This window comes from Diabrotica undecimpunctata, chromosome 5 (assembly GCF_040954645.1).
Source record: "Diabrotica undecimpunctata isolate CICGRU chromosome 5, icDiaUnde3, whole genome shotgun sequence".
Lineage (NCBI taxonomy): Eukaryota > Metazoa > Arthropoda > Insecta > Coleoptera > Chrysomelidae > Diabrotica > Diabrotica undecimpunctata.
In genome coordinates this window covers 98,090,069-98,117,959 of record NC_092807.1, presented here as the reverse complement: position 1 = coordinate 98,117,959, position 27,891 = coordinate 98,090,069, and the positions used below count along the sequence as shown (strand labels likewise).

Genomic DNA, 27,891 nt, shown 5'->3' with positions numbered 1-27,891 from the left:
ATTTAGAAATATGTGTATTTAATTTTTATTGATCATTAAGGGATGTGTGATTTGGTGGATGATTGATTATATTTTTTATTCTATTTATAGTGTATGGTGTAAGATTTATCCTCAACGGAAATTTAAATTAATTGGATATATTTTAAATTAAAGGACAATTGTTTTAATATCAGAATTTTTTTTTATTTATTTTGCTTCAACCACTTAGGGTTATTAGCAAAAGAAAAATACAAAAATGATAAAGACATAAATAGGCATATACAAAATATCAATTACATAATAATGTATACAATATATATTTTAATTATTAATGTATTGTATTAAATTTTATTGAAAAGGTTTATAGTTTTCAAGAATTCTATCAAGTCAGCTACGTATTTAGATTCTCCTAAAAGTTCTTTTAATGTTTTTGGAAAGTGATGATATAGTCTTTCCACTGAGTATATTGGACACTCAATCAAAATGTGCTTCACTGTCACTTTATATTCACAAACAAAACACACTGGTTCCTCTTCTTTCTTCAACAAGTATTCATGTGTTGTAGAAGTATGTCCTAATCTAAGACGTGTTATTAGGACTTGATGTTGTCGCTTTGAAGGCCAGAAGTTCCATGGAATAATATCAGAATTGATTGTCTATTATTTCTTTTTCTTTTTTTTCATCCTTCTTAAATGGAACTAGCAGAAGATACTTTGAAGCCACGTTTTAATTAAAAAAAAAATAAAAATTATTTTTAGCCCTGAGATATTCTTTGCTTTTGATTTGTTTGATAAAGATAAATTTATTACATTTCAGGACTATATAAGTAGATTTACAATTATAAGCAAATCACAACAATATATATATATATATATATATATATATATATATATATATATATATGTATGTATATATATATATATATATAGTAAACTCTTAAATATTGGGGAAATCTGCAAGAAAGACTCTAATGAGTATCAATTGTTTCGCCGAACGTTTTCGCCAAAGAGAATTAATTTGGCTTCTTCAGTGCTGAAAGAGAATAAATTATAATTAGCTACCATATATTATCTATTAAAAACATTATTGATCTTACCGTAACTTAGAATTGTAGAGTTAGAATGTTAAAAAACTTAGCTAGTAACAACATAGTGGTGTTTTTTGTTACTATGTGCAAAAAAAGTTTTTTTTAACGTTTTTTTAACGTATTTACAACTCAATTATAATAAATTTTATTTAATCATATTAAAATATCATGTTTTCTTTACTTAGAGTAGGGGTGAGAAACCTTTTTAATCAATAACCCAATTTAAATTTTGGGCAAATTAAATGCAAAATAAAAACAAACAAGAAAAGAACAGAAAAACGAATTTACTTAAAATTTTGACTTGAAACTTAAAATTGAGAAATGTGGAATTGTTTTTTCAATACATGCTGATCAAGTGAGCCGCACATTGAGGCACAGGTGACACAGGCGACGTAGTGCAGAGCAGATTACACAGGTCAGAAAGTATAGGTGTCACGCAGTGTGAGCTCATATTTGAAAGTAGACCTCTTGACAGTTTAAACGTGCGAATACCGAATATATTATTTGAACATAGGAAGAAAGGAAGAGTATACAGAATGGAAAACAAAGAAATAAAAATACTCTGTTATGCACACGACGCAATATTGAGAGCCCAAGATGAAGATAGTCTACAAAGACTGGTCCACAGATTTAACATAGGAGCAAAAAAATTTAGTATGACAATCTCATCGCACAAAATTGAAACAATAGTAGTCAGCAAATAACCAACCATATGTAAAATAGAAATTGGTGGCATCAGTATTGAAAAAGTAATGGAAATAAAATACTTGAGAATTACACTGTCTAGCTCTAAAGACCTGAACAAAGAAGAAAAATATCAAGTACAAAAAGCAGATAGAGTGGCAGGATGTCTTAATAACACTGAGGCATATAACATATGCCTCAAAAACAGGACCCGACACAGCCACAACGCAAAGGCTACTGGAAATTGCATAGATGAGAGTACTAAGAAGCATTATAGGAAATACGCTTAGAGATCGAAAGAGAAGTGAAGACATTAGAAGAAAACAGTAAAAAATTACAGTATATAAATGAATGGACAAAAAATAGAAAAAAAGAATGGAATAACCACACACGCAGAATGAAGGAGACCTGTGTCGTCAAAATAGCAAGGAATTGTAACGAGTCCGTCACTTTAATAATCCTTTCATTAGTAGGCGGCTAGAGATGTGCTAAAATTTGTTTTAAGAATAGTAAATTTTGTTTTTTGGGAAGAATTTTGGTTTGTTTTTGTTATGTGTACAGTTTAGTTTATAGCCACTCTGAGCCGGTAAGTGGATCTAAGTATCAATAAAAAGAAGAAAATATCAAAACCATCAGCCATTTTGGTTTCTAAAATATTGTCATTTCTCCTTTGATAGTTGATATATGTATATTTATCATTTTTCACATCATTTTATTAGGAAATGTGCTTAATCTAAAATCCATTAATAATATATATATATATATATATATATATATATATATATATATATATATATATATATATATATATATATATATATATCTTTAAAACTATCTATTGTCTATTAAGACTATCTATAAAAATATTCTGTCTCATACCGTTCTTTTATATCCTAAAATTTTAATCAATTCATTTCACATAAATTATTGTCACACCATTAGAAAGTCACATTTTTACGAACCTTTCAAGATTAATAAACCTTGTGTTTTTCCCTGCCTTTTCTCAAGAGTAAGAAACAACGCTAACACAAATGTTCTTTTTAGCCTACTCGAGGAGTTTAATCAGGAGTCAAGGGGAAGAATTAATTGTTTTGTTTTTGGATTTATTTGAAGAAAAAGAATTGTCATTCCCTAGGCGCATTGTACACCTGATCCCCAGGGTTGATTTTCGTCATCCTAAGCTGTTCCTTCAGAGGTCCAGATCTCTATTAGACTATTCCCGGACAACTTCATCATTTTTTATTATTTTATTTCATATCATAATAAAGACCCGTCATCTTTTTTAAATAATATTGAATAATATATAAGGACTAATTGTCGACTACAGGTTGAGGTTTTAAATTCTTACCATTAACTCTTTTGTACGGTTTTTTGTGTATACATTTAATTAGAGAGTTCGTTATTGGTATTTTTCAGGATAGAGTGGTCATTAAACTTTATTAATACTTTTAATTGAAAGCCGAATTACAGAATTACATTTTTAGTAGGCGAGTAAATTACCTTTTTAGGTAGATTTAGTAAATTTTCTTACTTATATTTAATATTTGTAAATTCCTTTAAGGAATTTACAAATTCCTGGAAGACTCTGAGTGTGAAATAAAGGTAGGTAAACGGGTTCCCGATAAATAAAATTCGTTACGCCGATGACACCGCGATAATAACAGACAACGAACATAATATGCAGTTGATGTTAAATAAAATAAACACCGTAGGAAAAATATATGACTTGAAGATAAATGCTGGAAAAACTAAATGCATGGGAATAAGAAAAAACGCACTTTTAAGAATACAACTGCAAGTAGATAATGCTTCAATCGATCAATTGAAAACATTTAAATACTTGGGAATGATAATGAATGACCAATGGGATCCTCAACAAGAAATAAAATGCCATACCGAACAAGCAAGACAAGCTTTTATCAAATTTAAACCGCTACTATGTAACCGCAATCTTTCCTTCAATCTCCGCTACAGGATGGTTAAATGCTATGTATGGTCCATATTGTTATACGGCATGGAAATATCGACGTTAAGAGTACCTTCCATTAATAAGTTGGAGGCCTTCGAAATGTGGACGTTGCTAAGAATGTTCCGCATATCATGGACAGATAGGGTGAGAAACGAGGAAGTCTTAAGAAAGGCAAATACTGAGAGAGAACTACTCAATTTGATCAAGGTATGAAACATTGGATACCTTGGCCATATACTGAGAGGAAAAAAATACGCAATCCCTCAACTAATCATCCAGGGAAAGATTGAAAGCAAGAGAGGAGTAGGTCGCAAAGAAATGTCGTGGCTACAGAACGTAAAGAGCTGGACAGTCATAAATAACACTGGCGATCTTTTGCATGCCGCAAAAGACAGACATCTAGCCTTAAGATAATTCGCCAACGCACTATAGGTACACAGCACTATAAGAGGAAGAAGTAAATTTATTAAATAGTATTAGGTCCTACTTTTCAGTAAATTTAAATTTAGAGAAAATCAGGGATAAATTGTGTATAATCAGGGAATTAATTTAGTACCTAACTAGGTTAACATTGTACATAAGTGGTGGTGGGTAGCTTAAAGCACTAAAGGCTGTATATATTTGGTTAGGTATGAAAGTTGTTATGAAAACTAAATATTTCAATTAATACGTGTTTTTTTTATTTCGGCACAAAGGGTATTACAGTATTATAATATACCTTGGAAGGTATATGTTAATACTTTTCTGGCGCCCACTCGTATCCTAGAGAAACTTCCATATTCTATTACTTACATTTACATCTATTCATATATATATATATATATATATATATATATATATATATATATATATTTGATTACCTTGTCATCTATTTTCTCATTCTACGGTCTCTGTAGGGCATGCAAATTGGCCGAATCCTCTTTTGAGTGTTAAGTAGTAACTCTCCGGCACAGTTTAGCCAGCCTTTATTTATTTCTTTTCTGTTACAAGACTATTACTTACAAAATGTCACAAAGAGGTATTAATCCGCCAATGAATAAGCAGAATTGCTTATAAAGAGGGATAAGAAGAAGAAGAAAAACATAGAGAGACACGTTTTTAATTTAATTATTTGAGTAGATTGTGGTTTCACAAAGAATAGAAAAAAATGTAATCTTTGATGTCGATGATTCTTGAAAGTTACATTGGTAAAATTTATGAAAGAGAGAATTAATAATTTATTTAATATTTGTTCGTAACAACGAACAATTTTTTTATATTTTTGTTTTATTTTAATACATTGTAAATACTAAGTTTACCGGATTAGAAATACTTAGATTTATTTTCAAAGCTTAAAAGAAATAATAAGACACGTCTTGTTCGGAAATGGTGTATTTATTTAGGACGGCATTGAATAGGCGATTTCTATTTGTTTAACATGTAGCAATAGCTTAAGAAAACTTAATTCGAAAACAGTTGATTTACTGCGAAAACTCATGCGGCAAAGTCTTACATTGTTTGATATCTTAAATGTTGAGTTAAGAAGTAGGTTTTTGAAGATAAAATGGTAATAATAATAGTTGTTTAGAATCTAAATTTTTTATCGAAATTCGATATAGAATTGAACAGGCAAGAAACTCATTTCAAAAATTCAAGCCTCTGTTATCCAATAACTCATTAAATTTGGAAATCCCTGAAAAGTTTACAAGATGTCACGTGTGGTCTGTACTTTTGTATGGATGTGAAACTTAGACTTTAAACGCCGATATCATGAATAAAATCGAGGCGTTTGAGATGTGGTTGTATCGAAGGATACTAAAAATTCCATGGACTAGCAGAACCAGAAACGAAGAAGTTCTTCGAAGAATGGGACATCAACGAACTCTATTAAATATTATTAAGAGACGTAAACTAGAATATCTTGGACATATAATTAGAGGACCAAGATATGAGTTCCTTCGGCTAATTCTCAACGGTAAAATCGAAGGAAAGAAATGGATAGGACGGAAGAAACTCTCTTGGTTGAGGAATTTGCGGCAGTGGACAGGTTTGACAGCGGACCAATTGCTACACGTAGCGCAAGACCGAGATCAGTATAAAAATATTATAAGCATGGTAGTCGCCGACGTTCCGTAGGGATATGGCACTCTAAGAAGAAGAATCTAAAGGTATGAATGGAATAATATAGTACGTCCACTCTATCTTTGCCTGTGCGTCATGATTCATTTTCTTAGAGTAGGGAATTCTACTTGACGAGTAGAATTCCCTACTCTAAGTTCATTTTCAAACAAGTTAAATCAAAATTTTAAATGAAACGTACGTCGATGTGTAGATAATTATTACTGACACCTACTACTGTCATTTGTATTAATTATAAAGTGGCTATTATCCCGGTGGATGTATTTTATAAAGTTAAATTTATTATATAATTAGATTATTTATTATATTTTTTGTGTTGTATTTGGATTAGTATTCGTCGGGAATAGGATTAATAAAAATATAATGAAAAAAAGATTAAAATTAATTTTATATCAATTTTTTTCTATGGTCACATAGAAGAGGTATCGAACTTGGTTAGAATTAGGATGGGTGACCGCTACGGAACCACGTAGCTGTGGAACAACTCGTGTTGTTGTCTTACTTTTTTTTAATTCTTGGTATTATTTTAAGGACTTTTTAAAAAAATAGTAGGTATTAAACTTAGTTTAATTAAAAAAAAATAGACTTTAAAATATATTTATTTCGTTGAAATCATATTATAATGGAAGTATAACTTCTTACGTGCGTACTAAGTACACACACTCTTTTTTTTTATTGAAGCGTTTATTCTTTTTTACCATTAAGGAGATTGATGGACTTAACATTAAATAGCTACCGACTATTATTAGTATAAACTTAAATATAGAACGGTAACAAATAAATTAAAGTCAGAACAACAAAGTTATTATTGTTATTAAGAAGATTTTATATTACCTTAAGTTGAGAAATACAAAACTATCGAGTGAATTACATAAAAAACAATTGTATGTATGTACAGCGTTAACAGGCCTTTTAAGCCCATTGCTGTATGGATAATTTCCATGTTTTCTGTTCTTAGCTATCAGCTGTCAATCTCTGATTCCCATTTCTCTCTGACATCTTCCACCACTACATCTCTCCATTTCTTTTTTGGGCTTCCTCTCTTTGTTTGCCCTCAAGTACTCTCCAAGGAATATTTTTACTAGTCTATTACGTTGCACTCTTTCTAGATGACCGAGCGATTCTAGTCTACGTTTTTTCACCACTTTTGTTATTGTCTTCTCCACTCTCAACTACTTTTCCACCAAACATTCTGCAAAGTATCTTTCTTTCCCATGCTTCCGAGACATGGACTATAAAAAACAATATTTTTAATATATCGCACCTTTAGGAAAACAGTGACATAAGTGCATATTTTTCACAAATTGAGTTATCAACACTACAATCTTACTAATACTCGTCTTTGTCTAGGAACCCAAAAGTCAGAATTATAACTCTTCCTTTTGTCACTCATATGACCAATTTATGGATCCAATTCAAGAAAAAATATCTGTTTAGTGGTTATCGTATGTCTCCCAACATTATGCTGAAAGACATTGGTTGTAAATGGCTAAACGATGATCTAAAGCGAAGACTGATCTAACAATCTCATATTGCTGTGAAGAGAGCAGAATCTTTGAGATTATATAAAAAATATACACATGAAGAACTGTACAGGTTTGTTTTTATAAATGAAACTTGATCTATAGATCTATATGTCGCTTACGGTAAGATGAGAATAAAATATGTAAAATCTATTAAAACTGATAGATAACCATATATATTTATATTCACCATAATATATAACCGTAATCATATTGAAAACATGAAGGTGTTAAAATAATTTTTTTTTGTAAATATATTATTCTTCATGCTGGTAATGAGAATGGCTGCATTAAGGGTACAGAGGCTATATTTTCCTCTAAATCGGCTAGAATGGACTAATAAATGAATCAAGCAAATTTTTTATCGTGGTGTGAAAATCAACTATTAAAAAATTTGTCTGAACCATCCCTAATAATTTTAATAGGCAACGCTCCATACCATAGCATATTCGTAGAGAAAGTACCAAACATGTTTTGAAACAAGACTGAAATAAAAGATTGGGTAACTATATAACAATAAACTGCCAACCGAAATAGAAACTCATGTACTTTACTGTCAGATCTCAGATCATCACTGTCTGAATCTGAGCTATCAGCAGGATTTATTATAATTGTTTGAATGTCAACATTCACCATACTCTCGGATATACAATTTTTTGATAATTCCATTAGTATGTCTGACACATGTCTCCCAAATATATGCATTATATTGTTCTAGTGCCTTACTTCACATATTTAAAACAGCAGTATTAGAATACCCATGCCCATCTATAACAATATACTTGTATATTGTAATACGACTTGCAATTTGCCCAAATTAATTCTATTGCGTTAAATTCACAGTGATAAAGAGGCAGTCTCAACACCTCATGACCATATTCTCGGAGCAATTCGTCAATTACCTAAATATTTTCTGTTATTTTTGGCTATTTGTAGCAATTCAGCTTTCGAAAAATGTGGGTCATATTTAATATTAATTAATAATTCAATCTTTCCTAAGTAGTAGTTTCCGAAGTAGTTGAAGGCTGGTTATTTAAAAGGACACTGTGGTAAGAAGCATTATCCATTACAACCAATGATGGCTCTTCTAAATTAGGTATTAATTATGTTCTTATCCACTTAGTAAAAAGTTCGTTGTCCATTTCTCCATGATAATCAGCTACGTTAGATTTTGAACAACACAATAAATTTACTTCCGAAACAAATCCTTTACGTGAACCAGCGTGAACAATTACAAAACGTTTACCATCATAACCTCCTGGTTTTCTGACACTTTTGGCACTATTGTCTTGTCAAGAATTTGTTTTATCTCCTTTGAAGTAAATCCAAGTTTCATGTAAAAAAAAATACTTCTCTTGTAAATACACTTTCAACATTTTACATATATTTACGAAGAAATCTGGCTCTTAAGCAGCAATACTAGTTTGCTCAATTAATGCTCGTCAGTTGTCATCTTATTTATCAGCTTCTTCTAAAGAAAGGTTCTTATTTATCATAAAATTTACACTGAAGAAATCAATACTTACTCTGTTGGTACACATCATACAACGTATTTCATACTGCCAGCGTTTTTCGGAAATTCTTCTCCGAACAACGATTCCCGAAGTGGAAATTGACGTACTTGTCAATAAACGTATTTTAACCTTTAATTGTAGCTTATTCCTATTTAAATAGTAATTACTTTAACATGCCACATGAAAATAGCTTCAGAAGAATATTAAGATTCATTTACTGTGCGTAGAAATTGACAGTATTATAGATAGTTTGAATGTCTCAAACACTGTGTAAAAACCAACATAAAAATCTCATATCATTTTTCACTATACTTTTTTTTTTTTTTTTATAGAGGGGGGTCTGGAATCTTCAAAAGACATCTTAGTCCAGGGCGCCGCCTGACTAACTTTAGTGCAGGATTCGTTCTTCGTACTCCCAACGATAGTTCCCGAGGTACTTTAAAATGCCCTCTCGTCGCCGAGTCTACGCCGAACGCCTACCTGCTAAACCAGACCCTCCTCTGTCATCCAGCGATCCGGAAGCGGAATGGCCGCTGTAAGGCCGGCATCACTTCCGAATTACTACCTTTATTCATTCATTCTCCATTCATACACATCCACACTCTATTCATCAGCAAGGAGGTTCCCTGTCTCGTTCCAGGTAGCGCGTAGAAGACACTCATCGCTCCTAGTTCGGCATTATTTCCAGATGGGCATTTCCTCCTTCCCCACAGTCTGACTCACGCATTCCAACTCACACAGTGTGACACACTTTTCTAGCTTCACCTTTCAGCATCATTCACTCTTACCTTTAGCGTTGGTTTAGCAGTCTTTCTTCCTCTTCCTTTTTTTTGATTACTGCACGGATATAGCTGTGTATATTAGTCCAAACTAATTTATTTTCAATCATTCTCTCAATCATTTCTCTCACTGTAACAAAATTCATACCTGTCTCTCTCTCCATTCTGTTCCTTTCCACTATCCATCTGCTGCAATCTAACATCGTATGTGTCACAGTGTCCGAGTATCCACAGTATAGGCATTCATCTGTATCAGCCTTTCCGATCCTATAGAGGTAGGCCCTAAAACACCCATGTCCTGTGAGCACCTGCGTCAGGAAATAATCCAGTCGCCTGTGGCCACAGTCCACCCAATCTCTTATGTTTGAGATCAGCATTTTCGTTCACTGTGCCACATCTTCCGTGTTGTTCCATTCTTCTTGCCATCTTTCAACTGACCTTTCCCTTTCCTGTCTTTTCTCGGTCACAGTAAGGTTTGGACCTCTTCTCTCATACAGCTCTTTTCTTTCCACCGCCAAAACATGCAACGGAACACATCCAGTGATGGTCCATAAGGCTGCCGCAGACACAGTCCTGTAGGCGCATGCCACTCGCAACAGACTTGTTCTGTCTACTCGTGTCATGAGACTCCTACAGGCAGTTATCTCTACGGCCTCGCTCCAGACTGGTGCCGCGTAGAGGACGATCGATTGTACAACACCGTGTAAGACCCTCCTCCTTTCAGATTTGGGTCCTCCAATGTTCGGCATCACCCTCCCCAACGCAGCCGTACTATTCGCAGCCTTCCGGACCACCTCCCGCACGTGCTCTCCCCATTTTCCATTCTGGTGCAATGTCACTCCTAGATACTTTACATGTTTCTTAGGTGTTAGACATGCTCCCGCACATTTTAATTCAATATTTTGCCTATTCCTTGTCCCCTTCAGAATGATGGCTTCGGTTTTCTCTGTCGCAAGTTTTAGTCCGTGCTGCGTCATCCATTTCTTTACGACGCCGCCTGCGTTTCTAACCCGGTATTTGAGATCTGGCTCATCCCGAGCCACTACCAGTACAGCGAGGTCATCCGCGAATGCGAAGGGGGTTGTACCCTCTCCGTATTCACAGTGCATAACCCCGTCATATGCCAGATTCCATAGCGTCGGGCCCAAGACAGATCCCTGGGGTACCCCGGCCGTCACGTCCACGATCGTGCCCTTTTCCACCATAATCCTTCTTTCGGACAGATACTCCGCCACCACATTCATCAGGTAACCAGGACATTCTCTCTCCTCCATTGCCTTCATTACCTCGTTCCACTGCAACGTATTGAATGCATTCTTAACATCAAACAACAGCAGAGCCGCCCAGCGATGTTCATCCCCTCTGTTGCGCAATGCTTCGAGTACACTCATGATTGCATCAATCGTGCTTTTCCCTTTACAAAAACCAAATTGCCTCCTTGATAAACCACCTGACCTCTCAATCATGTCGTCTATGCGTACTCGCAGCATCCTTTCATACAGCTTACTGATGCATGGAAGCAGACAGATGGGGCGATACTTTTCCCTAGCTTTGGGAAGCAGTATTAACCTCGATGTCCTCCAAGGCTCAGGAAAAGTTTGTGCTTCCAGCAGTGCATTCATATGTTCCAGAAGCCACGCAGGTTCCACCCGTCCTAGACCCTTCACCGCCTCAGGTGGTATCTGATCTAGTCCTGGGAACCTACGAGTCTTCAGTGAACCCAATGCCTCGATAAGTTCATCCATGGTAAAGGGTACAGCTCGCTCAGCTTCTTCATCCCTCCATACACCATGACATCTGCCGTCCGGAAAGAGCTCTCTTGTTACCTCAAGCTTCTTATCCATAGGCATTTCGTAAGGAGAATACACATGGAACTTCTTCATGACGATCTTGTACCCCTGACCCCAGATGTCCTCATCCAGCTGTTCACACAACTCTTTCCAGTGCCTTCTTTTTTCTGTACGGATTTTCCTGTACAGTTTCCTCTTCCTTGCGCGGTACTCTTCCTCGATCTCCTCGATGATCTCAGGGTTGATTCCTGCTCTACCTCTTGCTCTTGTTAACCTTCTTCTCATCGCTATACACACATTTCTTAGTGCCTCGATGTCCGCATTCCACCAATATGGCATCCTGTTGACATCTTGGCGACCAATCTTGCTTCCCTCCATCGCTTCTTTAATGACTCTCTCCAGGCTTTCCACTGTCGGTGATTGACCCTGCATTATGCTCACTCTCCATTTAATTAGTTCCTCGTGTACTTTCCAGTCATTCCCATCGCCGCATCTGCCCATCGACGTCCCGGATGCACGGACCGTGTTAGTGGTCCCCTTTCCAGTTATTGAGAACTCAATGTATTGATGTTCAGTTCCAGTGTAGTCTGGCAAAACCTTCCAACCTACTGCTTTCGCCGCTATTTCTTGTGTCGCCATGGTCACGTCGATGTACGTACCTGTACCTCTCCTAACAAACGTAGGTTCCAGACCTGTGTTATTATTATTTTTCACTATACTAGTTTTATCATACATTCTCTTATAACAATAAGATTATGTCAATTTTTCATTTACAATTAAAACTTGGGAGAAAATGATCTATTTCATTTTTGGTAGGTCCGTTGAGTACGATTCATGCTTACCACTTGCTGTTAGGGTAAAAGGTATTCATAACATACATGTTTTCTTGTTTCAGGAAATCCATTACTTTTTCTTTTCTTATGTTTCTTGTGCCGAATCCGAAATTGCCAATCTTTCTTTCAGAGTTTTCCATCTTTCTTCCAATTTTGGCTCTAAAATCTCCCAGTTTTATTATTTCAGGTTTTTTATTTTCATCTATAGCCTTTATATAGCTTCGTGTAAAGTATTTATTTCATCATCAGGTACTTTTTTAGTGGGACCGTAAAACTGCACAATCCTTATTTTGGTTTATGAATCTAGATTCAAGATCATGTATGTAACTCTCTCCGAGATGCTTTAATTACTTGAATTTGCCATTTTCTTTTCTTATTAATTAAAAAACTTGCTTGTTTTTACAGAGTCCATTGCCTTAATTTTAGTCCACATACCCTCCTGGTTTTCTTATAACTTCTGATAATCTCACTATCTCACAATTCATCTTTTAGTTCGTATAGGTTTTCTTGTTTTGACATGAATGGATACTATATAAAATTGTTTGTTGTTTTTCTTCTTCTTTAATGTTGAGTTCTCCCCTTCCCCTCCCTTCCTCCAGAATATTTGTGAGAGACCGTTGTTTCGTTACGGGATTGTGGAATAAAATTCCTACCCACCTGGGTACCTTCCAAGTCTCTGAGCTTTTTAGATGTTTTGGTCACATCTTACCACACTGGCCGGACGAGTTGGTGAGGTACATGGTTTTCTCTTCTTCTTGGAGTGCCTATTTGTTTCGGATATTGGCGATCATCATTACCTCGTTAGAACCCTTGATAATTAAATGTTCGTAAATAAATATTCATATATTTTTAAATATATAAACATACATATTAGGTTATTGCAATGTGTTGATTTTCTTCTGATCTTGTTGGTAAGAAGAACTGTATATAATTTTTTTACAATTCATTTTATACGAAATTTTATCCAAACATCAGAACTACAAAATAAAAAAAAATCGATAGAGGACATAATTATAATTAAAACTTATCTTGATGTTAGCCAAAACTGATATATCTAAAGAAAAAAAATCTTGTAGAGAAAAAATACAAAGAGACTAATGGTAGTATACGGTCGAAAGCGCCATCTCTACATTAAAATATTATTTAGAAAAGCTTTGGAATAAGATTTCTATTTTACTATGTTCACTTACTATTTTGTGGATGTCTATTTACCCTTTTTTAACGATAATCGAATGATTGGCGTCAAAACGGCCGACGCCGCCTGAGGCCAAGTACATAAAATAACAAACAAAATAATTGGCCCTTAGATGTTTATCCGCTATTTTAAAAGTCACAACCAAAACAAAAATTATTTTGTATATAAACAAATTGTTTAGATATCTGTAAGGATATTATCAATATACAGTAGATCCGCTGGATCTTTGCACATGGTCATGATTCGTATTATAGGAAATAAACCAAACCATTTGGGCCAAACTTACGTCAATAACTAGAAAATGGCTAATATTACAATGGGTGTCTTTATAGTTCTCTTTTATTTTATTTGTTGCAGTTTAAGAGGGATGCCCCTGATTCAATAGTAATTTAATTTTGCTAAGTCGCAAAGAGAAATTGCTATGCGCTCAATCACCTCGCTCATAATATTAAATACCGCGTTCGTAGTAGAATTAGCACTTCTGAATCCATATTGTGTGTTGCTAAAGTAATTATTTGACTCAAAATAGGAATAAAATTGTTGTTTGATAACCTTCTCAATCACTTTCCCAAAAGTAGAAACAATACTTTTGGGTCTGTAATGGTCAGTTTTTGAGGAATCACCTTTTTTGTAGATATGTAGTACTTTTGAGTATTTTAGTACTTCTGGAAATACTCCAGTTGATAAAATTAAATTAATAAGATGAGTGAAAGTGTTAAAACTATTTGGTAAGTTTCTTTTAAAATGTTGCTATTAATTTCGTGAACGTCCCTACAATTAGAATTACTAAGAGACTTTTATTATTTGAGAGACCTCTTCTCCCACAACGGGACGAAAAAAAGGACTTGCTCGGAGAAGGATAATTTCTATAATTGAAGAGGACATTAACATTAATAGTGGGAAGAGACGTAATTATATTCTCTGCAATTGTAGTAAAAGATTGATTTATTTCGTCTATTGGCTAGCTAACACAGAAATGAAACTGGACTAGTCTATTTAGAATGAATAAGACATCTGAAGCAAGGAGTCTTTGTCTGCACCCCAATGATAATTAGACAGAGTTTTTAATATATGTTAAGATTTGTCATGCACTTGGTTTTGAGATCTTTTAAATGGCATTTCCAAGTAAGTTTACTGTCGAATGTAAGTCCTAAAATCCGTATGTTCTTCACTGCAGGTAGACAATTACCATTTATGGTAATTTTAGGATTTATGGTACTGGCTGCCCTGCGAGAAAACTTAATGATTTTTGTCTTTTTAACAGAAAAGCCACTTACTGAAGTCCATTCAAGGAATTGGTCAGTAGCATTCTGAAGCAGTTTGCAAGTGGCAACAGTGTCTTTGGCTTGGCAGAAAATGATTAAATCATCTGTGTAGAGTGCAAACTTGACTAGAAGCTCAATTTTTTTACATATATCGTTTAAAACAAGAATAAAGAGAGTAGAGCTCAATACCGACCCTTGGAAAATGCCATAAGTTTGTTTGAAAGTCCTAGAGATTTTGTCATTTTCTCTTAAGTTAAATTTTATATTTGTTAGAAATTGATTAATGAATGAAGATATATTTCCAGATATACTGTACTTCTCTAGTTTAGCTATAATAAGAGGCCTATACAAAGTATCGAATGCTTTTTCGATATCAAACGAAACAGCTATTACGCCTTGTTTGCACTGAAAGCTGTTAATGATTGATGTTTGGAAAATTGCTAGATTATCAGCTGTACTTCGATGTGATCTAAAACCTGATTGTGCCAAATTTATTATTTTATATTTTTCTAGGAACCACAGGAGTCTTTTATTGATCATTTTCTCTATAAGTTTGCACATTGTACATGTGAGAGAAATTTATCTGTAGGAATTTGGATCGGTTGAAGGTTTGCTTTGTTTTTTAACAGGAATTAATATGGATTTTTGCCACAAATTTGGAAATTATTTTTAAGTCCATATTAAATTGTAAATTTCAAGCAATTTAGCTAGACTAGGCCTTGAAAGATTTTTAATAAAGATAAAGGAAATGTTATCTGGACCTGCAGCTGAGTTTTTGCAACAGTACAATGTGTATGATAATTCTTGTAATGTAAACGGCATATATAGAGAAATTTGGTCGGATTTTCTGCTATCAGATAAACTGGAGTTTAGATTAGTAGACATGGGAAGCTGCCAATTTGAAGCAAGTCTATTTGTTGCTTTTTTATAAAAATTTGTATCCAAGATGTTAACAATTTGGTGACTACAAGTGACTGCGCTGTTTTGAGTAAGTATGGCAGAAATTTTTGAATAAGGTTTTTTTCCTGTCATGTGTTTAATTGTTTTCCAAATTTTGCTAAAAGGAGTGTCAGTATTTATGGATAAGACGTGTTTTTTCCAAAAGTTTTTTTGCTTTGTTTAATTACATACTTAGATTAGGCTCTCAATTTTTTAAGTTAATTAAATTTGCTTTATTTCTGTCTCTGCGGTATTTGTTTAATGCCGACTTACTTTGTTGTATAGCCAGAGAGCATTTTTGGTTCCACCAAGATGTTGTTTTACGAGACGAAGAAATTGGTATTTCTCCAATATTTGCTTTAGCAGCCGAGATTATACAGTTATTCATTCATATTTGACTGATGTAAAATTTTACAGATTACAAATTAAATGGGACGTTTATTAAAATATATATTGTATCATGTTTTATTCTATTAAACGTGTTCCTGTAATCGACAAAACAAATATGGAAGAAATCAGTAAAAGATATATACACCCCTGCAGCATCCGAATATGGGACATAAGGAATGCGACAAGAAGATTAAGTTGCTGATTGCCTATTAGTTGTCGAATTTAGTTATTTATAAGTCAATATATATAAATTATTATATTCCAAACAATACAAAATGAACAGATTTGTAAACAGATGCAGGGATGTTGTTTTTTTTAATAAGAAATTTGTACTTCATTTGTCTTTTCACCTATTTTTCGCTAAATTATTATCTACAATATATACAAAAAGAATCAAAAGCTTATTGTTGTATAAAACAACAATAAGAAAAAGCAAGCAGAGAATTTGCGTTCTTGTAAACACATCCAGACGCCGCACTCCTGCGCAAATCCCAATAATAGTATGCCACAGTTACGAGTAGGACCCTTATACAACCACAAATCTATTTATCGATACTTATAACTATAAAATCTTTCATCATCTCAGCGGATAATAAGCTATAACCACATTCCGAATCAACCCCAAGCTCATGACCCACTGCCGAAAGGGCAACACCAGGAATGATCAATACAAGATGTCCCGCCCCTCGGCACACTATCTCTCCGGTAGTTGAACCGCATCTTTTGTGCCGCATACAACAAAGTACAACCTTATGACTGTTTTTTTCTCGAAAAGTGTATTCGTAGTGTAAAATCAAAACGCAGAAAATTTTCTCGGTTAATTTGAAGCCTTACAAACAGTATTTGTTGTGTTTCGGAGAGATTAAGCCGGATGATAATTCAAGTGTAGTCTTTTGGTGTTTTCAGAGGCAACAGGTATTTTATATTATATTTAATATTATACGTAATATTTATAACATGTTTTACAATCTTGTAAACTGTTAATAGTTAAGTTAATTAGCATATTACAGGTGTATCTATTTACAAACAATGGATGTAAAAAGTGAACGTCATTTCTGACATATACGCAGAAGTGACGTTTGTAAGGTGAACGGTTTCTCTAAAAGGTTTGCTTAATGAAATAAAAAATATTTTTACACTTTTTTTTTAATGTTAGACTTTTTCTATAACACTTTGTTTGTATGAATTTTTTTATTTAAATATGTTCATAAAAATAAATAGCAAACGTCAAAACTTCTTTATTTAACATGTAGATTCCTTGATCAGAAGCCGTTTTCAAAATACAATCTTAGATATTATAGTATCCTTAATTTGTTATGTATAAGCAAAATCAGCTAAACCTCTTGTATAATGACAACGTTGACATTTTATTTTTAAGTTAAATTAAAGACTTTTAAAATGTTGTGATATATTTTCGAGGTGCATTCCCAAAACGACTTTATTTGTTACTAGATCAATTGATTAAATAAAATAAACCTTAAGGCTTATCGAATATATAATAAACAAATAATGTTAGTGGTAGTTAATTTCTGTTATTACATTACACTGCATTGCAACATATCCAATCACGAAAAAAAAAACATTTAGTAATACGTCATTTCTTAATGTCTGACATTATTGTAACCTCACTCTATTCAAAGGTAAAATTTTCTAGACCAAGTGGTACATAGTGATCTAAATAACGACAATATTTCTAGGGCAATACTAAAGTTCTAATTTCAATTCAAATAGAAAAGTGTTTTACTTATTTAATTGTAAAAGGTTACTTCAAGCGCCATCAAGAAGCGTCACTTGATGACAAGAGCGAAACCTTGCCGAACCGTCGTCAAAACAATGGTTTTTCTCAAAACCAAATATATATATATATATATATATATATATATATATATATATATATATATATATATATATAGTGATATCAAGAATTTTAATTTTAATAAAACTTTACAAAAAATATATATAAAACATTATTTAAATTTTTTATTTATGATTTATATTACACCTTTCAATTTTGTTATCTCAGGTTTTACTCGTGCTTCAATATCTATACTTTACAGCTAATGGGTTAGGTCCAAAGAATAACGGAATAAAACAACATAATATGATATGAAAATAATGTAATAAAATAAACTGATTAAAATACTTCCAAAAATTATTAGCATACAATGTTTATCAAACAAAATTCGTTCTACGTACGTGAACCTTCAATAATGCATGGATAATATAATACAATTACAATCTAAAATCCAGCTTATTATTCTACATAAACAAATCAAGTAATATTCAGTGTCCCTCCTAATGCAATTTTGGTATATCGATTGTACCAAGAAAAATTTGTATGAATTATCCAATTCCCTCCACAGCTCCGTGTACCCTCTCAAACAAATTTGATCTCCTTCGACTATCGACAACTTATTCACACGTTACTAATATGATATAATATTATTTGACCCAAAATTCTCAAATTGAATATATTATGAATGTTTCTCCCGTTGAAATGCTTCATCTGCCTTGAGTTGTCCAATTCCTCGTTCTATGCAAAATTAACTATCAGTTCTCAGCAACCTCCTATGTAATTGGCAATATTAAACAAGATATTGCAATTTAGTGTCTTCAATGCTCTCCTTCGAATGCACGTACCTTTCCAATGATGCCAGTCTCTTTTCCTCTCGCCAAACTTAATCTCTCGTTCCGAAATAAACAGCGATACGTAGAATACAAGTAGGAAAAGTTTACTTACAAATTTGTACCAGATCAACTACCGTCGGACACACTTACTTCACCAACTCACAACTTATTCTTTATCCATTACTGCCCCTGGAGACCACCTCGAAAACCAACCATTCACTTTAAGAAACTGGAACTAACTACCTCTCTCATCTCATCTATCCATCCATCCAACCTCTCATTATACACACCCATCTCACCACTTTCCAAATTCTCGGCTAATCAGAAATACCTACAAACTTTCCTAATTCATATTATTTCTACAATAAAACTTAATTTCTACTGGGTATTTACAGATTCCGAAAAACCATTTACTTATTAACTATTTTTATTGTCCTGTTCATGGCGCAAACCTGGATTACGGAACACTTTATGGCTTATGGGAAAAAACCATCGTTAACTTCTATTCATTATACCCGCACTATCCACTTGTTATATTTATACAAAAGATTATTTATGACTAAGATTACCTTTGGTTAATTCCAGGCAGTTCGGAATATTTTTACTTTCTATAATCTCTATTTATTTTTACTCTTCAATTTTGAATGCCACAACAATATATATATATATATATATATATATATATATATATATATATATATATATATATATATATATATATATATATATATATATATATATATATATATATATATATATATTAATATGATATTGTAATTTTGAAATATGTTAAAACAATAATTTTAAATTGATTATGATCCAATTAGCTAATTAAAATAAAAAAATTGTATTTAATGAATTTTATTACGAATATGTGAATAAATTTTATTAACGACGCCAATTTCATAATTCATATGTTTTCTTATCTCAGGATTCCTACTTGAGTTCAAAAAATTCCTTTATCTTCAATAGTGTTAAATAAGAAGAGGAGTAAAAGGAGTAAATAAAAACAAACTTAAATTTGTGCAATACAGTTAAAATACAACTTTTTAAAACTGTTTATACAACTAATGAAATCCCTTAGAAATAAATGTTCCCCAAATCATATAGCTTTCACATATAAAATTACAATAGGAAAATTAGTCCCATCTATTGTCTTGTCTCAATAAATTTTTCTCTGCACTTTATGAAAATGATTCACTCTAATTAACTCTCTATCGAAAAACTCCTTCCCTGGTTCTGCTTATAAAAACAGTCCTATCAGCTTAACTACGAGTCTCTCCGTAAATAATAATTTGTTTGTACTTACAAATTGTGCACCCTTTTTACCCAGCAAATCAGCTTTCAAAACTTACTGACACTACTATTTTCACAAAATCTATACTTTTCTTTCAACATTTAAAACAAAACACACACTTGTCGATTTGATCTTTCCTCTTTCTCGTCCAACAGCAGATTCTCACTTTTTCTGCTTCAAAAATCATTCTCGTCTCTCAATTCCTTTCATAATTTTTTGTTGACCAATCAACATCCTCGACTCAATTCTCCAAACGCCAAACCTTTCCAATTCCCATAATTGTGAACAAAAATATGAGACAAAGACTTTCTACTTTCTACCAATACCCTTAATGACTTGTTTCGTGGTAACTGAAATTAATCCTTGAACAAATGCAGGTAGATTTGATATTTCAATATAACATTTTATTTACATAAACTAATCTTAAATACCTATTCTAATTTGAAAACTTCGAAATTACCCTTAAATCTAAAATTGAAAAAGTCTCTTTTCTTCACAAAACAATATAACTTCACAACACAATAAAATTAAACCGTATATCTAAATATGATGTAACTATAACATGATTTTACAAATTTTTGTGTCTTCTTCTTTTTCTCTATTAGTTTTTCTTTATATACATTTTCGGATCATATCAACATCCCCGCCTTTGATTTTTATTTACAAATTTTTCTTTTTATTTATAAACAAGGAATAATTTAAAAAAAAATCAAACTCTATTATTCAATAATTTCATTATTTCCGCCAGTATATCTTTCATCTATTCCCACAAACTACAGAGAAAAAAACTTTCCCGTCCATGTATCTACTCAACAAAAATAATTGGATGTAGGTTTGATTTATTCGTGGTACTTGTACGAGTATATAAAATTTATATTGAATATTCCCCTGATGTTTCCAGTCTCTAAGTGTTCTAAAACATAACTGTTGATTCCATTTTCATTATGCATCCTGTATGGGCCTTCAAATACTGGTAGCAATTTTGCACAGAAACCGTTATTTAGATTTGATACTCTCAACGCTCTTACCATTACTTTTTCTCCTGCTTCAAAAGTAACTGGCCTTCCTTTTCTTTGTCTCTGTTGGCGATGGAGGTTTTTTTCTCCACTTCGCCTTAATCTTCTTTGTAATATTTCTGTCACTGTTGATATTCCATTTGCTCTGGTTCTTCCCAGGGCCTTGGTGGTGTTATCCCTTTCATCAAAAATACGGGTGTCTCTTTTGTTATCTTGAGGGAAATAGAGTTCAAATACTCTTTTATTTCTGGCACTTTTCTATCTCAATATCTGTGTTGGCCATCCGATGCTATGTGTAAAAATTTTGTGATCTCTTGTATCACTCTCTCTGAAGGGTTGCTCTGTGGATGACGTATAATCACAAATTTGGTATCGATTCCTTTTTGTCTTAATTGTCCTTTAAATCTATCATTTCGAAAATATGTGGCATTGTCTAGTATGATTCTTGGTGTTACAACTTCTTCAATAAATTGATCAATATTTTCAACTATTTCCGTACTTTTTGTTGTTCGGCAGCAATATAATATTCTTTTTTTTTTTGAGAATAGGTTCACCATTACCAAAATATGTTTATTCCTGTGTGTTGTTTGGATTAGGTCACTTAGCATATCTATTGCAACCGGCGGGCGTAATTTCGGCCGGTAATCCGTTGGCCTACCTGCATAAATCAAGGGGTACCATTTATGACAGGGGTAATTTCGGCCGAGGGGTTGATGTTTACGATGAGATTAAAATATTGGTAATTACGCTTCATAGTTTCTGTAAAATATTAATTGTGTATTTATTTGGAAATACCTAATCCTGTGTACCTGTCGGAAATACCTTTAATCAACTTATCTCTTTATTCTAATAACTATGTTGTACCTACTTAAGATTATTCCTTTAAATGTATAAAATTCACAAATAACAGGTTTAAAATTATTATAGCTAGTCAGTATTATAACTTATCTTGAAGCTACTAGTCGATAGAAAGCATAAAATATATTATTTGTATACGATGGCATCTGTTTCAGTAATTAAGAGTTCACGCGGTTGTGACTTACTAGTTGTAGAAAAGTTTCAGTTTTGTAAACAGGACGTATTAAAAAGTGGTGAAGTACGTTGGAGGTGTATAAAGAAAAATTTAAGATGTTTAGCCAAACTGTACACTGTTGGTGCGGAATACACAGTTACTAGAAGTGAATTAATCCACAACCACGAGTCCGATGAAACTACGTTGGAGAGAAAAATAGTGACGACTTCATGCAAGCGCAAAGCTGAGGAAGACATATCGGAGAAACCTTCAAAAATTATTAAAAGCGTTCTTTCAAATCATTTGCCAGAGAATTTGTCATCGATAGATGTCAGTCTAATAAGAAGAAATTTGTACAACAGCCGCCGTAAGCTCTTACCAGCCCTGCCTAAGGATATTCACGATGTACATTCTGTACTCGATAGTTATGGACCGAAAACCACAACAGGTGAAAATTTTTTGTTTATTAACAGCACAGCTGATAATATCATTGTTTTTTCTTGCCATACAAATATAATAAGTTTATGTAAAATGAAAGATTTTTACATGGATGGCACATTTTCTTATTGTACAAAATATTTTTATCAGTTATTTACCATCCATGGACTGGAAAATGGGCATTATGTTCCTCTTTTGTATTGTCTGTTGCCCAATAAGACCAGTGACACATATATGAGACTTTTTCTGTTGGTAAAATCTAAAATTTTTGAACTTTATAATATTGTTTTTGAACCGAAGGAGGTATTTGTGGATTTTGAAATCGCAATTCATAACGCATTAAAAGTTGTCTTTCCCAAAACCAAACTAAATGGTTGTAGATTCCACTTGCACCAGGCGTGGTATAGGAAAATACAATCATTAGGGTTAACCCAAATGTATAAAGATAAAAACTGCGAGGAAAGCAAATGGCTTACTCATACTTTTGGGCTAACTTATTTAGACCCCTCTGAAGTTGAAGATTGTTTCATATTTGATCTCATGTCATACAAACCGGACCATAAACTTATAGATAAATACGCAGACTATTTATTAGAAGACTACATAGCGCCAGAATCTCATTTTCCACCAAATATATGGGCATATGAAAACCCATCAATTAAAAGAACCACAAATGCCTGCGAATCATTCCATTCGCACTTTAATTCTAGTTTTTATTCAAGTCACCCTTCTATATTTATTTTTATAGAAAAATTAAAAGATTGTCAGATCGATGCATATTTAAAAATAAAAAATTTAAATATTCCAGCAAAAATTAAAGACAAACAAGTAAAAAACAAACTAAAATTTATCGAAAACATGGTAAATATGCTTCGATCTGACAATATTTCTAGAATTAATTTCGTTAAATCTGTATCACATCAAAACGTTTTTTAAAAATTTATAGTTTACTTAATTTATAGAAATAAGTTGATGTAATAATTTTATTGAAATAAGAAATATTTTAATATAAAGCATTCTGTTATTTTATTTGATTTGCGGCCGAAAATACCTATGAGATAAGGAAGCAACTTAAAACCTCCGGCCGAATTTACCTACCGGCTTTTAGTACCTGCTCTTTTTCATTTTGTGGAATGTTTTCATTTTTAAATGTCCTACTTTTATAGTTTTGACATATGTCGCATTTTCTCATGATATCCTTTGATATTTTATAGTCAAATTTACTAATATAATTTTCCCTGAATACTAGCCAAACTTTCCCGCTTCCGATGTGTCCGTTGTTATGGTGAATAGTCTCTATTATTTTTCCTGCCAATTCGCTGGTTATAACATACAATTCTTTTCCTTCCAATCTCTTAATACAAATATCATTTTCTCTTTCTGCCCTTCTTCTTTTTGCTTCATCCAAACTTTGTTGATGTCTCATGACTTCTCTCAAAGCATAATTACCATCCCTATCGATCAATATATTGATTCCTACTTATAGTATTCTCTGGTCTTCCTTCATGAAATTTTCATCTCTAGTAAGAGCGTCTACGATGATGTTATCTTTTCCTTTTATGTACTTGAATTTAAAATCATATTCTTGCAATAATAATACGCCGCGATGTATTATATTGTTAACCAATCTATTCTTCATTATGTGGATCAAAACAGCATGATCTGTTTCGACCGTAAATTTCGAACCCAATAAATAAAATCTTAATTTGTTGATACAGAACAGATAAGCACGCTTGCAAATTCTAATTCTGTAACACTTTATTTCCTTTCATGAGTTTTTGTTACTCTGGAAACGAATCATAACGGTACCTCTTTTCCTTCTTGAAATTGTGGCAAACCCCTGCAAATTTATGTATTGAAGCACCTGTCCTTAAAATAAAAGGCAAGCTCACCCCACTGGCCAATTCCTGTTTTAAATTAATAAAATCATTTTCTTGTTCTTCGCCCCATTTCCATTTTATATTTTTCTTTAAAAGACTGATCAATGCTAATTCATTTTCACTGATATCTGGGATGAGCCCCTTGAAATAATTTATCATTTCAATGAATCCCCGTAACATTCTCAAATTTGTTGGCCAGGGATAATCTTTAATGACTTTTATCCAAACTTATCCCAATTCGATCCACCTTAAAACCTAAATAGATTACCTCTCTTTGAAAGAATTTACATTTTTCTATATTTAATTTTAAACAAGCCATATCTAATGATTCATGTACAATTTTAATATGTTTTAGACGACTTTCAACATCAAGTGAAAAAATTCACAGATCATCAATATAATGTACTACAAATTCTTCATGTTTATTTAAAATGACGTAAAACAGGACACGTTTTGAATCTTGACAAAGGCAAGGGTTTCCTGCCGAAACGTTGATTTCAATGGACAATAAAATCTAGTTCCAAACTTAATATAACTTATTGAACCTAAACCCAAGAAATACTTATTTTATATTAAATATAGTATGGTTCAAGAAACACTATATATATATATATATATATATATATATATATATATATATATATATATCCGTAACATGATATGTTTTATCATAGTCATCTACTTCAAAGACAAAAACGAGGCGGATTCCATTGTATATCGCAGACATACAATACAAGACAAACAATATGCAGACAATAGAATTGTTTGCGAATTTGCGGATAATATGCTGAAATTCTTAAATACAATAGAACAGTGGTTATGAATATATACAGTGCTCACACAGAAATCGAAATAAAAAGTTGGGATCCTAGTTTTTTATTAGAAATCAATAAATAAGTAGGCTTTAATTAGATTTGAGATAATACACTAAGAGTTTTAAAGTATATTATCTCAAATATAAAATATATACGTTAATTTTGTAAATTTAAATGTTAATTTACAGCTTTTGATTACTCTTATTATTTATTTGTTTAATAATTAAAATTATATTTAATAATTAAATTATTTCCTGCATCCATCTGTGAGCTTTACTGGGAAATCAGGCATCAAATAGAAATAAAAAAGATCTATGGAGAAGTATCACCGAGCCGTAAGCCCTTATCTTTTGCCGTACTGCTCCACCATAGGCCGATCAGACACCAGCATATTCTAGTCTAAGCCGCAGATTCGTTTTAGAATTTTAAACTGCTACGTTTGCCTTTGTTATTTTTCTGTACACCGAGTCGGGGCTTGAACCCACATCCACTTAACCATTCGACAGTGAAGCGAATGAGAATCGGCCGCCTGGCCCGCTTGGTTATCTGACCGACAAAATGTTTATTTAATAGAACAAATCAATACTATAAACAATATAAAGAGCAAAGGAAAACAGTAAAAAACGTAATATTCGAAGCAACACAATGACCCTGAAAAGATTTTAGAGACAAACTGGAAGAAGACAGCAGGAGCAATCAAAAACTATTATATAAAGTTATAAAAAATCTAAGAGGTAGAAAACAAAGAAGTAACGTTGATAGAGGATTAGAACCGAAACCTATTGGCAAAAAAAGAGATACTAATGAAGAGATGGAAAAGATATTTCCAAAAACGTTTACAGGCGGAAACAAAAAACACTACAGATTCGCAAACCGAAAAAAACGATAATGGGGGATATGACGGGTATGATGAAATTATAGATGCAAAAAGAAAGCTAAAAATCATAAAGACAGCTGGACATGTTAAAATTGAGGCGAAAATGATTAAAACATGGGTGACAAAGAAAACCAAAATACTGTAATTACTAGAGCATTCACTCTGCTTAACACAGTTACAAAAATATAGAAAATAAATATTAGAAAAAAACTGAAACATATAATAGAATCAATATTAGATGAATCAATCCGTCAATATCCCAAAATATTTTTATGAGCTTACTTGGTAGCAAGTTTACAATCGTTTTTCCAGTTGTCCACTTTTACTAAATCAAATGCATTTCTTATGAATTGTTTCATTGCGGCGGTCTTAAACTCTGTGTTGTGTGAGGCAATATTTCTGTTGCCTTGACTTCATACCTTTTTAATTGGATTAAACTTACAATGGTATGGAAGTAGTCTCAGAATAGCAACATTTTTCTCTTTGCACATCTCGTCGTCGGTTTTATTTTTTATACATTTTTCTTTAACTTCCATTAGCTGTCATTTTAAATAATCTCCTTCAAATAAGATGTCTTTCTCCAGCAAACATGTCTTAATTTTGATCTTTATTATACGCTTGTGTCAGAATCACTTCTTCTTTCTTATATATTTTTCTTTAAATGTATTCATAACTTTCATGAGCTCAGAATCACTTCTTCTTTCCTCGAATGGTACGAGGTGTTGTCCCATCCCGAAAACAGTTTCCTCTTGAAAATTAGGAAAATTAAAGGACTGATTTCCTTAAACTATTGTTCAAGTATAGGGCCATCCATCTCATCATGATAGTCCGCTGAGTTTTTTTAGTCAAAAACCAAAAAGCAGTACATCATAAAAAGCCTAATTCACTACCCACATGTACTATAACAAATCGGCGGCCTTGTTGTGTCGGATGTTTTAGGCCTGTTGACAACCCCTTAACAAACGCATCCCTGGCTAAGATCACTGAGAGATCCTTCCATTCTTTGGGAACAGTATGTTTGACATTCACTCAAGTGTCATCCAAATAAACGACCGTATATCCAAATAAACGATCCAAAATTTTGGGAACAAAATTTTTTTATTTCACGCAAATACTGATCCATTTCGGGCCGTTTCATCATGGTCGACTTTATTCCTCGTTGGCAAGAAACAAAGTTCATTTTATGAAGTATTCTCTACATTGAGCGTGACATGTTAGCTAAATCTTTGCCTTTTTTAACCAGCGCAAATTTTTTTTTCAATGCTGACTGTAAATTTTTAAAGAAAAACTATGCCCAATGGCATATTGACGCGTATGAACTACTGCGTTGTAAGTGAACTTTCTGCTATTCGTTCGTACGTACTTTTGATACGTTTTCCTGTTTTTTTTTGTGCCTAACTCCTACTTCCGCAGCTTCTTTGCGCATTTTTAAAATAGTACTAGAACCTACTCCTGTCATGACACTTACTTCATCAATTAAACTCCTAACACTTTCACCACTCTTTTAATTTAGATGATAATTAAATATATTTATAATAATTTGTTTTGCACGGATGTCCAAGGTATTTCTTTGGCTTAATTTTTGAATTTCTTAATTTTTTAATGAACAATAAACTGTGAAGTCAGAATAACTACTAAACAACCACAAAGCCTTTTTATCATTATAGGTACGAGGTACAAAGATTATTAGGTTGTAATGGCCATGATTCCAATGTTATGTTCTATTCTCACCGAATAACAATTAACCTGTCGTTAATATACGAGTGATTAGAATAATATTCTTATATAATATCTTCTGTAATTAATATTTATTTAATTAAAATCATTTTCCCTACTTTTCATCACTTGTGTCTGATAGGCACT

General features: G+C 32.7%; 1 protein-coding gene across 1 annotated transcript in view; it reads left to right on the top strand.

The window, feature by feature from the left end:
* Positions 1-16,779: 16,779 nt before the first annotated feature.
* LOC140440711 (uncharacterized) overlaps positions 16,780-27,891 on the top strand; it is a 46,751-nt gene continuing 35,639 nt past the window's right edge. The window contains exon 1 of the mRNA XM_072531073.1: positions 16,780-16,980. The gene's annotated coding sequence lies outside the window, so the exon portion shown is untranslated. The remainder of the gene's footprint in view (positions 16,981-27,891) is intronic.